Source organism: Haemorhous mexicanus, chromosome 5, assembly GCF_027477595.1.
Source record: "Haemorhous mexicanus isolate bHaeMex1 chromosome 5, bHaeMex1.pri, whole genome shotgun sequence".
In the NCBI taxonomy this organism is placed as follows: domain Eukaryota; kingdom Metazoa; phylum Chordata; class Aves; order Passeriformes; family Fringillidae; genus Haemorhous; species Haemorhous mexicanus.
This window is the reverse complement of record NC_082345.1, coordinates 49,581,252-49,595,032: the sequence shown is the minus strand read 5'-3', so window position 1 is coordinate 49,595,032 and position 13,781 is coordinate 49,581,252.

Genomic DNA, 13,781 nt, shown 5'->3' with positions numbered 1-13,781 from the left:
GAAAAAAAAAAAAAATTTGGGAAATTTAGAGACTACGAGAAAGTGGTCTGGGCAGAAATGAGGTGCAGTGCAAAGGACCAAAAGAGGCCAGAACTAACCTCACAGCTGTTGCAAAAGCAGGGGAAAAATCAAGGAGGCAGACACAACTTGCAGGGGAAGATATCAGGGACGTGGTGAGGATACTTAAAATAATTAAAAAAAAAAAAAAAATCTCGGCCATAGTCAAAGCCATCAAAAGGCATGGCATGCCATCCAGTGCAGGGACATGCATGACATACCTCTTGGCTTGCAAGAATTGATCCCTGCGGTAAGTCAAAACAAATAAGAAGGGCTAAGGAGCACTCTGAAATGGAGATGCCATCAATGGAAATGAAATTTAAGGGAAAAAAAAAAAAAATTTGGGAAATTTAGGGACTATGAGAAAGTGGTCTGGGCAGAAATGAGGTGCAGTGCAAAGGACCAAAAGAGGCCAGAACTAACCTCACAGCTGTTGCAAAAGCAGGGGAAAAATCAAGGAGGCAGACAAAACTTGCAGGGGAAGATATCAGGAACGTGGTGAGGATACTTAAAATAATTTAAAAAAAAAAAAATCTGGGCCACAGTCAAAGCCATCAAAAGGCATGGCATGCCATCCAGTGCAGGGACATGCACGACATACCTCTTGGCTTGCAAGAATTGATCCCTGCGGTAAGTCAAAACAAATAAGAAGGGCTAAGGAGCACTCTGAAATGGAGATGCCATCAATGGAAATGAAATTTAAGGAAAAAAAAAAAAAATTTGGGAAATTTAGAGACTACGAGAAAGTGGTCTGGGCAGAAATGAGGTGCAGTGCAAAGGACCAAAAGAGGCCAGAACTAACCTCACAGCTGTTGCAAAAGCAGGGGAAAAATCAAGGAGGCAGACACAACTTGCAGGGGAAGATATCAGGGACGTGGTGAGGATACTTAAAATAATTTAAAAAAAAAAAAAAATCTCGGCCATAGTCAAAGCCATCAAAAGGCATGGCATGCCATCCAGTGCAGGGACATGCATGACATACCTCTTGGCTTGCAAGAATTGATCCCTGCGGTAAGTCAAAACAAATAAGAAGGGCTAAGGAGCACTCTGAAATGGAGATGCCATCAAAGGAAATGAAATTGAAGGAAAAAAAAAAAAAATTTGGGAAATTTAGAGACTACGAGAAAGTGGTCTGGGCCAAAATGAGGTGCAGTGCAAAGGACCAAAAGAGGCCAGAACTAACCTCACAGCTGTTGTAAAAGCAGGGGAAAAATCAAGGAGGCAGACACAACTTGCAGGGGAAGATATCAGGAACGTGGTGAGGATACTTAAAATAATTAAAAAAAAAAAAAAACTCGGCCACAGTCAAAGCCATCAAAAGGCATGGCATGCCATCCAGTGCAGGGACATGCATGACATACCTCTTGGCTTGCAAGAATTGACCCCTGCGGTAAGTCAAAACAAATAAGACGGGCTAAGGAGCACTCTGAAATGGAGATGCCATCAATGGAAATGAAATTGAAGGAAAAAAAAAAAAAATTTGGGAAATTTAGGGACTATGAGAAAGTGGTCTGGGCAGAAATGAGGTGCAGTGCAAAGGACCAAAAGAGGCCAGAACTAACCGCACAGCTGTTGCAAAAGCAGGGGAAAAATCAAGGAGGCAGACACAACTTGCAGGGGAAGATATCAGGGACGTGGTGAGGATACTTAAAATAATTTAAAAAAAAAAAAAAAATTTCGGCCACAGTCAAAGCCATCAAAAGGCATGGCATGCCATCCAGTGCAGGGACTTGCACCAAAGCTTGTCCCCTTGGTTCCCATTGAAATTGCAAGATTTCGTTTCCCGTCCCGAAAGGAATTGAAATTTCCTTTCGGGACGGGAAACGAAATCTTGCGACCCTGAAAAGAAAGGCTCACAAACACTCTGGAAAGAAGATATGATCAAAAGAAATGCAATTGAAAAAAACCCCCAAAATCCCAGAAAATGGGGAGATGAAATGACTACCAGAAAGTGGTCTGGGCAGAAATGAGGTGCAGTGCAAAGGACCAAAAGAGGCCAGAACTAACCTCACAGCTGTTGCAAAAGCAGGGGAAAAATCAAGGAGGCAGACACAACTTGCAGGGGAAGATATCAGGAACGTGGTGAGGATACTTAAAATAATTTAAAAAAAAAAAAATCTGGGCCACAGTCAAAGCCATCAAAAGGCATGGCATGCCATCCAGTGCAGGGACATGCACGACATACCTCTTGGCTTGCAAGAATTGATCCCTGCGGTAAGTCAAAACAAATAAGAAGGGCTAAGGAGCACTCTGAAATGGAGATGCCATCAATGGAAATGAAATTTAAGGAAAAAAAAAAAAAATTTGGGAAATTTAGAGACTACGAGAAAGTGGTCTGGGCAGAAATGAGGTGCAGTGCAAAGGACCAAAAGAGGCCAGAACTAACCTCACAGCTGTTGCAAAAGCAGGGGAAAAATCAAGGAGGCAGACACAACTTGCAGGGGAAGATATCAGGGACGTGGTGAGGATACTTAAAATAATTTAAAAAAAAAAAAAAATCTCGGCCATAGTCAAAGCCATCAAAAGGCATGGCATGCCATCCAGTGCAGGGACATGCATGACATACCTCTTGGCTTGCAAGAATTGATCCCTGCGGTAAGTCAAAGCAAATAAGAAGGGCTAAGGAGCACTCTGAAATGGAGATGCCATCAATGGAAATGAAATTTAAGGGAAAAAAAAAAAAAATTTGGGAAATTTAGGGACTATGAGAAAGTGGTCTGGGCAGAAATGAGGTGCAGTGCAAAGGACCAAAAGAGGCCAGAACTAACCTCACAGCTGTTGCAAAAGCAGGGGAAAAATCAAGGAGGCAGACAAAACTTGCAGGGGAAGATATCAGGAACGTGGTGAGGATACTTAAAATAATTTAAAAAAAAAAAAATCTGGGCCACAGTCAAAGCCATCAAAAGGCATGGCATGCCATCCAGTGCAGGGACATGCATGACATACCTCTTGGCTTGCAAGAATTGATCCCTGCGGTAAGTCAAAACAAATAAGAAGGGCTAAGGAGCACTCTGAAATAGAGATGCCATCAATGGAAATGAAATTTAAGGGAAAAAAAAAAAAAATTTGGTAAATTTAGGGACTATGAGAAAGTGGTCTGGGCAGAAATGAGGTGCAGTGCAAAGGACCAAAAGAGGCCAGAACTAACCTCACAGCTGTTGCAAAAGCAGGGGAAAAATCAAGAAGGCAGACACAACTTGCAGGGGAAGATATCAGGGAGGTGGTGAGGATACTTAAAATAATTTAAAAAAAAAAAAATCTGGGCCACAGTCAAAGCCATCAAAAGGCATGGCATGCCATCCAGTGCAGGGACATGCACGACATACCTCTTGGCTTGCAAGAATTGATCCCTGCGGTAAGTCAAAACAAATAAGAAGGGCTAAGGAGCACTCTGAAATGGAGATGCCATCAATGGAAATGAAATTTAAGGAAAAAAAAAAAAAATTTGGGAAATTTAGGGACTACGAGAAAGTGGTCTGGGCAGAAATGAGGTGCAGTGCAAAGGACCAAAAGAGGCCAGAACTAACCTCACAGCTGTTGCAAAAGCAGGGGAAAAATCAAGGAGGCAGACACAACTTGCAGGGGAAGATATCAGGAACGTGGTGAGGATACTTAAAATAATTAAAAAAAAAAAAAATCTGGGCCACAGTCAAAGCCATCAAAAGGCATGGCATGCCATCCAGTGCAGGGACATGCACGACATACCTCTTGGCTTGCAAGAATTGATCCCTGCGGTAAGTCAAAACAAATAAGAAGGGCTAAGGAGCACTCTGAAATGGAGATGCCATCAATGGAAATGAAATTTAAGGAAAAAAAAAAAAAATTTGGGAAATTTAGAGACTACGAGAAAGTGGTCTGGGCAGAAATGAGGTGCAGTGCAAAGGACCAAAAGAGGCCAGAACTAACCTCACAGCTGTTGCAAAAGCAGGGGAAAAATCAAGGAGGCAGACACAACTTGCAGGGGAAGATATCAGGGACGTGGTGAGGATACTTAAAATAATTTAAAAAAAAAAAAAAATCTCGGCCATAGTCAAAGCCATCAAAAGGCATGGCATGCCATCCAGTGCAGGGACATGCATGACATACCTCTTGGCTTGCAAGAATTGATCCCTGCGGTAAGTCAAAACAAATAAGAAGGGCTAAGGAGCACTCTGAAATGGAGATGCCATCAATGGAAATGAAATTTAAGGGAAAAAAAAAAAAAATTTGGGAAATTTAGGGACTATGAGAAAGTGGTCTGGGCAGAAATGAGGTGCAGTGCAAAGGACCAAAAGAGGCCAGAACTAACCTCACAGCTGTTGCAAAAGCAGGGGAAAAATCAAGGAGGCAGACAAAACTTGCAGGGGAAGATATCAGGGACGTGGTGAGGATACTTAAAATAATTTAAAAAAAAAAAAAAATCTCGGCCATAGTCAAAGCCATCAAAAGGCATGGCATGCCATCCAGTGCAGGGACATGCATGACATACCTCTTGGCTTGCAAGAATTGATCCCTGCGGTAAGTCAAAACAAATAAGAAGGGCTAAGGAGCACTCTGAAATAGAGATGCCATCAATGGAAATGAAATTTAAGGGAAAAAAAAAAAAAATTTGGTAAATTTAGGGACTATGAGAAAGTGGTCTGGGCAGAAATGAGGTGCAGTGCAAAGGACCAAAAGAGGCCAGAACTAACCTCACAGCTGTTGCAAAAGCAGGGGAAAAATCAAGAAGGCAGACACAACTTGCAGGGGAAGATATCAGGGAGGTGGTGAGGATACTTAAAATAATTTAAAAAAAAAAAAATCTGGGCCACAGTCAAAGCCATCAAAAGGCATGGCATGCCATCCAGTGCAGGGACATGCACGACATACCTCTTGGCTTGCAAGAATTGATCCCTGCGGTAAGTCAAAACAAATAAGAAGGGCTAAGGAGCACTCTGAAATGGAGATGCCATCAATGGAAATGAAATTTAAGGAAAAAAAAAAAAAATTTGGGAAATTTAGGGACTACGAGAAAGTGGTCTGGGCAGAAATGAGGTGCAGTGCAAAGGACCAAAAGAGGCCAGAACTAACCTCACAGCTGTTGCAAAAGCAGGGGAAAAATCAAGGAGGCAGACACAACTTGCAGGGGAAGATATCAGGGACGTGGTGAGGATACTTAAAATAATTTAAAAAAAAAAAAAAATCTCGGCCACAGTCTAAGGCATCAAAAGGCATGGCATGCCATCCAGTGCAGGGACATGCATGACATACCTCTTGGCTTGCAAGAATTGATCCCTGCGGTAAGTCAAAACAAATAAGAAGGGCTAAGGAGCACTCTGAAATGGAGATGCCATCAAAGGAAATGAAATTGAAGGAAAAAAAAAAAAAATTTGGGAAATTTAGAGACTACGAGAAAGTGGTCTGGGCCAAAATGAGGTGCAGTGCAAAGGACCAAAAGAGGCCAGAACTAACCTCACAGCTGTTGTAAAAGCAGGGGAAAAATCAAGGAGGCAGACACAACTTGCAGGGGAAGATATCAGGAACGTGGTGAGGATACTTAAAATAATTAAAAAAAAAAAAAAACTCGGCCACAGTCAAAGCCATCAAAAGGCATGGCATGCCATCCAGTGCAGGGACATGCATGACATACCTCTTGGCTTGCAAGAATTGACCCCTGCGGTAAGTCAAAACAAATAAGACGGGCTAAGGAGCACTCTGAAATGGAGATGCCATCAATGGAAATGAAATTGAAGGAAAAAAAAAAAAATTTGGGAAATTTAGGGACTATGAGAAAGTGGTCTGGGCAGAAATGAGGTGCAGTGCAAAGGACCAAAAGAGGCCAGAACTAACCGCACAGCTGTTGCAAAAGCAGGGGAAAAATCAAGGAGGCAGACACAACTTGCAGGGGAAGATATCAGGGACGTGGTGAGGATACTTAAAATAATTTAAAAAAAAAAAAAAAATTTCGGCCACAGTCAAAGCCATCAAAAGGCATGGCATGCCATCCAGTGCAGGGACTTGCACCAAAGCTTGTCCCCTTGGTTCCCATTGAAATTGCAAGATTTCGTTTCCCGTCCCGAAAGGAATTGAAATTTCCTTTCGGGACGGGAAACGAAATCTTGCGACCCTGAAAAGAAAGGCTCACAAACACTCTGGAAAGAAGATATGATCAAAAGAAATGCAATTGAAAAAAACCCCCAAAATCCCAGAAAATGGGGAGATGAAATGACTACCAGAAAGTGGTCTGGGCAGAAATGAGGTGCAGTGCAAAGGACCAAAAGAGGCCAGAACTAACCTCACAGCTGTTGCAAAAGCAGGGGAAAAATCAAGGAGGCAGACACAACTTGCAGGGGAAGATATCAGGAACGTGGTGAGGATACTTAAAATAATTTAAAAAAAAAAAAATCTGGGCCACAGTCAAAGCCATCAAAAGGCATGGCATGCCATCCAGTGCAGGGACATGCACGACATACCTCTTGGCTTGCAAGAATTGATCCCTGCGGTAAGTCAAAACAAATAAGAAGGGCTAAGGAGCACTCTGAAATGGAGATGCCATCAATGGAAATGAAATTTAAGGAAAAAAAAAAAAATTTGGGAAATTTAGAGACTACGAGAAAGTGGTCTGGGCAGAAATGAGGTGCAGTGCAAAGGACCAAAAGAGGCCAGAACTAACCTCACAGCTGTTGCAAAAGCAGGGGAAAAATCAAGGAGGCAGACACAACTTGCAGGGGAAGATATCAGGGACGTGGTGAGGATACTTAAAATAATTTAAAAAAAAAAAAAAATCTCGGCCATAGTCAAAGCCATCAAAAGGCATGGCATGCCATCCAGTGCAGGGACATGCATGACATACCTCTTGGCTTGCAAGAATTGATCCCTGCGGTAAGTCAAAACAAATAAGAAGGGCTAAGGAGCACTCTGAAATGGAGATGCCATCAATGGAAATGAAATTTAAGGGAAAAAAAAAAAAAATTTGGGAAATTTAGGGACTATGAGAAAGTGGTCTGGGCAGAAATGAGGTGCAGTGCAAAGGACCAAAAGAGGCCAGAACTAACCTCACAGCTGTTGCAAAAGCAGGGGAAAAATCAAGGAGGCAGACAAAACTTGCAGGGGAAGATATCAGGAACGTGGTGAGGATACTTAAAATAATTAAAAAAAAAAAAAAATCTGGGCCACAGTCAAAGCCATCAAAAGGCATGGCATGCCATCCAGTGCAGGGACATGCATGACATACCTCTTGGCTTGCAAGAATTGATCCCTGCGGTAAGTCAAAACAAATAAGAAGGGCTAAGGAGCACTCTGAAATGGAGATGCCATCAAAGGAAATGAAATTGAAGGACAAAAAAAAAAAATTTGGAAAATTTAGAGTCAATGAGAAAGCGGTCTGGGCCGAAATGAGGTGCAGTGCTGTCGTGGTTTGAGAGGAAATAGTTTTTTTGGGATGGTGTGGTCACGCCAATCGGTGTCCAGATATTAATATTGGCACCTGGTTTGTCCACTGAGGGCATGGATACGCCTCTGAGAACACAGGGGTTAAAAGCTGTGAACTCCCGCTGGACCTTCCTTTTGAGTTCCGGCCCTGGACCAAAGGAGACCTCTCCCCTGTCCAGCTCCTAGCTGGGCAGGGGGGAGGGGAGCCATGTGGCCGGAGGGAGGTTGGCCAGGCCTGGGCCGAAGGGTGGAGGAGCATTGCACTGCGAGGGCTTCGGGCAGCCATCCCCCATTCCCCCCCGGAGGGAGAGAGAGAGAGCAGCCTGTGCCTGTGATAGCACGGCTGGAGTGAAGAAGGGAGGGGGTGCCCAGCAGAGCAGCCAGCCGTGGGAGTTCATGAACCAAACCAGCAGAGCCTGGGACTTTTAACCCTTCGTGGGACGATGGAAACCTTGCAAATGCTGATTCCTCCTGGAGTTGGTGAGATTGAGAAAAAGTTGAGAAGAATTCTAGGTGGGAGGAGATGATGGAGTGGCTTTTGGCTGGACTTTTCTTGGATAGCTATGGACAGAACCCTTGAGTTCCTGTGACACAGAGACTGCATCCTAGGGGGAGGCAATGGCTCAGAGCCAGGAGAGTGCGGTGATGTGAAGGTATGTGAACAGAGACGAAGGGTGGAGGGGGGTTGTGGTGGTGCCCTCCGTCTTTGATGAAGAAGAAGAGGAAGATGATCTCTGTTCGAGAGACCCCTCAGCCCCAGGGGGTGAAACATGGGGGGGACAGGTGTCCCAAAAGGAGAGGGACTGTGCTCTTTTTTGGAACTGGACAAAGCATCCTTAAAGGGAAAAACCCTAGAAGCAGCTCTGGTCCATGTGCAGTGGTGAGAGCACTGGACATGGAAGGAAGAGGTCACGATGGCAAAATGTTCTCCGGGCGGTGCCACACGTGACACAGAGACACGAGAAGTTTCGACTGTTTCCTGGGTGAAGTCTGTAGTGCAAGAGGGACTCCTCTCTTCTCAAAGAACTGAGAATTGATTATCCAAAGGGTGGCAGCGGAATTAAGAAATTTGGTGGGGGGAGGAGGAGGAAATTTGGAAGGTTTTCATCCCGTGTTCTGTGTGTTTTTTTTTTCCTGTAGTTCTATGTTAATAAAGTTTTTTTCCTTTCAATCATAAGTTAGAGCCTGCTCTTCTCTGTCTCTGATCACATCTCACAGCAGATACCAGGAAAAGAGGTTTTCTCATGGAAGCACTGGCATTTCGCCAGGCTCAGACCATGACAAGTGCAAAGGACCAAAAGAGGCCAGAACTAACCTCACAGCTGTTGCAAAAGCAGGGGAAAAATCAAGGAGGCAGACAAAACTTGCAGGGGAAGATATCAGGAACGTGGTGAGGATACTTAAAATAATTAAAAAAAAAAAAAAATCGCGGCCACAGTCAAAGCCATCAAAAGGCATGGCATGCCATCCAGTGCAGGGACATGCATGACATACCTCTTGGCTTGCAAGAATTGATCCCTGCGGTAAGTCAAAACAAATAAGAAGGGCTAAGGAGCACTCTGAAATGGAGATGCCATCAATGGAAATGAAATTGAAGGAAAAAAAAAAAAAAAATTGGTAAATTTAGAGACTACGAGAAAGTGGTCTGGGCAGAAATGAGGTGCAGTGCAAAGGACCAAAAGAGGCCAGAACTAACCTCACAGCTGTTGCAAAAGCAGGGGAAAAATCAAGGAGGCAGACACAACTTGCAGGGGAAGATATCAGGGACGTGGTGAGGATACTTAAAATAATTAAAAAAAAAAAAAAATCTGGGCCACAGTCAAAGCCATCAAAAGGCATGGCATGCCATCCAGTGCAGGGACTTGCACCAAAGCTTGTCCCCTTGGTTCCCATTGAAATCGCAAGATTTCGTTTCCCGTCCCGAAAGGAAATGAAATTTCCTTTCGGGACGGGAAACGAAATCTTGCGACCCTGAAAAGAAAGGCTCACAAACACTCTGGAAAGAAGATATGATCAAAAGAAATGCAATTGAAAAAACCCCCAAAATCCCAGAAAATGGGGGGATGAAATGACTACACTAGTGCGTGTTTATGGTAGATATTACACGTGTACTGGATCATATTTCTCTCTCCTCAAAGTAATGTTTTTGTCCTGCTGCCCTTTCGCCAAGTCTTCTTACTCTTCATCTGCAATCCTGGTGAGTACCTGACTCGACATCTTCCATCAAATAGCAACAGACGTCTCAAAATTCATTAAGAAGTCATTAGCACTTGTGGCGGGGAGTTGGGGGCGAGGGAAGAGTAAAAAATTGAGGGCCCTGAATGTGAAATACAAAGCTGTGTTTTGCGTCAGGTACATACAGGCAATGTGTGTATTTGTGATTGCGATATTTGTGGAGTCCAACAATGGGGCAGTTGCAAATTCTAATAATAACTGAGGAAAGTAAAGCATGGAAGAAGGCCTTTGAACCTACCCTTTGTTTGCAATTTACCTTGGCTGTTTTAGGAGCATTTGAATTAAAGCGTTAAGGATGTTGATTTTTGTTTTTAGTCAGGCCTTAAAGAGTGCTGCAATAATAACCCTTTTTTTTTTTTTTTTTGAAGTATAATTTTAGAATATTGCTTTTATCCTTGAAACTATAGATTTGGAAAAATATATATAAAGGAAATATGCTTACCTCATGCCTTAACAAAATAGAGAAAAACAGCTTGAGAAAGGAAGATGAACATCATCTCAAGGATTTGTGGTTTTGACCAAGGGAAGCTGGATATCACTGTTATGAGATTTATAGTCATTGTAATTAAAAGGTGGACCCACATCTGGGGAGCTGGACTTCACCAGATGGGATCCGTCTTTATTCTTGCGGAAACCTGGACTAATATTTTGGAAACTACTACTACCATCTGGGGGTTACTCCTTTTTGTGACACATCCTGAGAAAAACTAAATCACAATCGTATATAGAATTGTGATGTAAAAATTGGAAAATAGAAACTGCTGATGAGTAAAAATTGGAATAGAAACTGCTGAGAAAGCTTATGAGTACCCCTATAAATACCCGTAAGCCCCAACTATCGGCGTGCAGTTGGAGGGAAACTGTCCCCACTGTACCAAGCGCTGTGTTGCTCATACTCTACCATATTAATTAATAAATTGATTGCTGCTTGAATATTGGCATAGTCAAGCTTCTTATTTATAACATGAAGAAGCCCGGCTGCTCAGCCCGCACACTTCCCTGGCCCCCTGAGCAGAGCTCGGCGGGGCTGCGCTCACCCTCGGCCCCGCTCCGACCGCAGCCCGCCGACCCCCCGGACCCCCCCAGTGCACCGCCCGTGCCCAGGTGGTGCTCAGGTGGTGCCCAGGTGGTGCCCAGCTGTCCCCGGGCAGGGGATGGCCCGCGGGCGCTACGCCGGGCTCGGGGAGCGGCCGCTTGCAGCGCGCCCGCCGGGAGTGCCCGCGCCCGCCGCCCCCGCCGCAGCGCTGAGCAACGCCCCGAAGCATCTTGGCAGGCTGCTTCTTGCGGAAGACACAAAAAATGTGAACAGCGTTAGGGAAGAGGTTTCAAATTCTGGAGGTTTTCCTCTTTTATCAGTTTTTCTCGATGTGCTGTCGGTACCACCCCTCCTCAAGGAGAAGACTCTGAGTCCATCAGTACTTATCTATAGATGCTGAATCAGCTCCCTGGATTTCATTCACTCCCCGTGCACTTCAGCGAGCTGACTACGTGCCCATAGCCGGGAATCCTCCTGCTACAGATTTTTGCATGAAGCTGAATGTAGTCTCAAACCAGCTCCTAAACACTAGGAACTCAGGGAGTTGGAGCATTGACTCATCATATCCATGCAAGAAGTGCAACCTAAGAGCTATTTCAAATCAAAATAGCAGCTCAAACACACCAATCTGAATGCATGAAAAGACATAGAATCCATGTCATACCTTCTGTTAAAAAATCACTGAAAATATTTTTGTTGTTACCTACATACAGAATCAGAATCATAGCATGGTTTGGGTTGGAAGGGATTTTACAGATCATCTAGTTCCAAGCCCCTGCCGCGAACACAGACCACTTGATCAAGTTGCTCAATACTCCATCCAACCTGGCCTTGAACTCTGCCAGGAATGAGACATCCACAACTTCCCAGGGCAACATGTTTCTTTGCCTCAACACCCTCACAGTAAAGGATTTCTTCTGTGTATTTAACCAAAATTCTCTCTCTTCAGTTTGAACCATTACTTATTGTCCTATCACCTTAATTCATTATGAATATCCACCCATATAATTTTGAGTACTCAGGGAGACTTCTTCTGAAGAAAATGCTTCAGTGTTGCTTTAAGAAAAAACTAAATCTTAAAAAAAAACAACCCAAAACCAAACAAACTCAAAAAAAACCCAAAACCCAAAAAAAACCAACAAAAACAAACAACAACAAAAAAATCCACCGTAAAAATGGGAAGTTAATGAATTATCCATGAGCTTTTGCTGTGGAGTAAAGGGTGTCTGGGAGTTTCAGCATTTTGTGTCACCTTGTAGACAGACACTGTTTTCCAAAGTCAGTAATGTGATGAAGAAGATATTAAGATTAAATGAGCAGTGCAGAACTCAAAAGCAAACCCATAATTATTAATAGATATTTAAATTGGCAGGCAATCAATTTTTAAATTGTCTTTTCACCCTTGTGTGTAAGGCGGTTTGCTCACAGTGACAAATTAGCAGCAGCACTGTGCTGTGACTGTTTCTGCTGGAAGGTTCTCATTACCATTCAGGGGTTTTGCTGGCTCATCAGTGAATCGTGGACAGCATTTCCATTGCTGAAGTGTGGCCCAGAAACCAGAGAAAGGATCGGAAACAGAGCCCACAAAAGCCTTTTCTTAAATTCTAAGATTCATTAGGCTCTTGAATAGGACTAAGTTCTTTGGCCTCAGTGTTATTATTTCTTCTGTATCCCAGAGGAAGTGACAGTACACTCACCCCCTCCATCCCTCTCTTTAAATCTTGGTATTCTTGTTAATCCGTCAGGAAAATAAGAACAGTAACATGTAATGGACTGAAGGTGCTTTTTTTTTCTTAATTGAAAATAACAATCTCCTAAATCCCAGCAGCACTGGGCTGAGATCTGAGGTTTTGATCCAACTTTCATTATTCACCAACACCTCCAAGATAATTATACTAGCAGCCTATAGGAAGACCAAGACAAGCATTTTCTCACACAAATGATTTTCAGTTGCTAGTCAAAACATGAATCTATTTTTCAGTTGCTACTTGGCATTTGTTTTATCATTTGTTTTTCTTAACCAGAGTTCTAATTAGAACTAATTGCAGTTTTGTCTGTCAAAATAGATATTTTTAAAACAGTAAAGTTTTCAAGGAACACATTGCTTCCATTTCCAGTGGGGTAGGTTCTGTATCTCAAGAACACAAACTCCAGTCAGACATGGAGAAATTAATAAGAAAACTTGGAATTTTGAACCTTAAAATTCATATTGTAGGAAGTCTTATGTAATTTTACAAGACTATGTTTGATAAAACAAAAGTAAATATTTGATCTTCAAAGACTTCAAAACCCAATGAAGTGGAATTTTGTTCTTCATACACTTCATGTTCTGACAATGGTTCTTCTCTTCGTTCAACACTATTCCACTCTGCTCAATTTTCAAATACCTTGTCCATATTGAGGATTCCTGAAGAGTTTGGATTGTGTGCCACACTCAACAGATCAACTTCCAGAGTGTGCATTCTAACAAACTTGTGGCAAATCCTTTTGCCTCTTCTGGTATTTTCTCTTTTTCCACATTCAGAGTTCTCACATCATTGTCATTGTTTTTAATAAGCTGTGTTCAGCTTTGTATTGTTATCAGTGAACAAAGCACATGAACTGAACTCATACTAGACTTTAAGAATAAATGCTAGATTAAAATTCCAGGTATCTCAGAGGGCAAAAAGGCTTTCTTAAGGTTTTACTTTTTTTTTTTTTCCAGGAAATTATATAGTATAATATCAAATAAGTGAAAAAATGGAAGGTACAAACTGTTTTTCATGTTCACAAGGAATTGGTCAGTTGATAATGGGCTTAAATTTCATCAGGGAAAATTTTAGTTAGACTTCAGGAAAAATAGATTTAACCATGTCCATTTAGTTGAACATTAGAAGGGGAGGCCTGTGGACAATCCATATTTGAGTATTTTACAATGTGAATAGACAAGCCTCTGTCAGGAGTTGTTGGAGTAAATTGAATGCTGCTGTCAGGCAGAGGGATGGATTTGATTTTCTCTCAGAATCCCTCTTTATTGTCCATACCTTGTTTTCAGCTGAAGGTGCCCACTGTTCAGATTTATGTA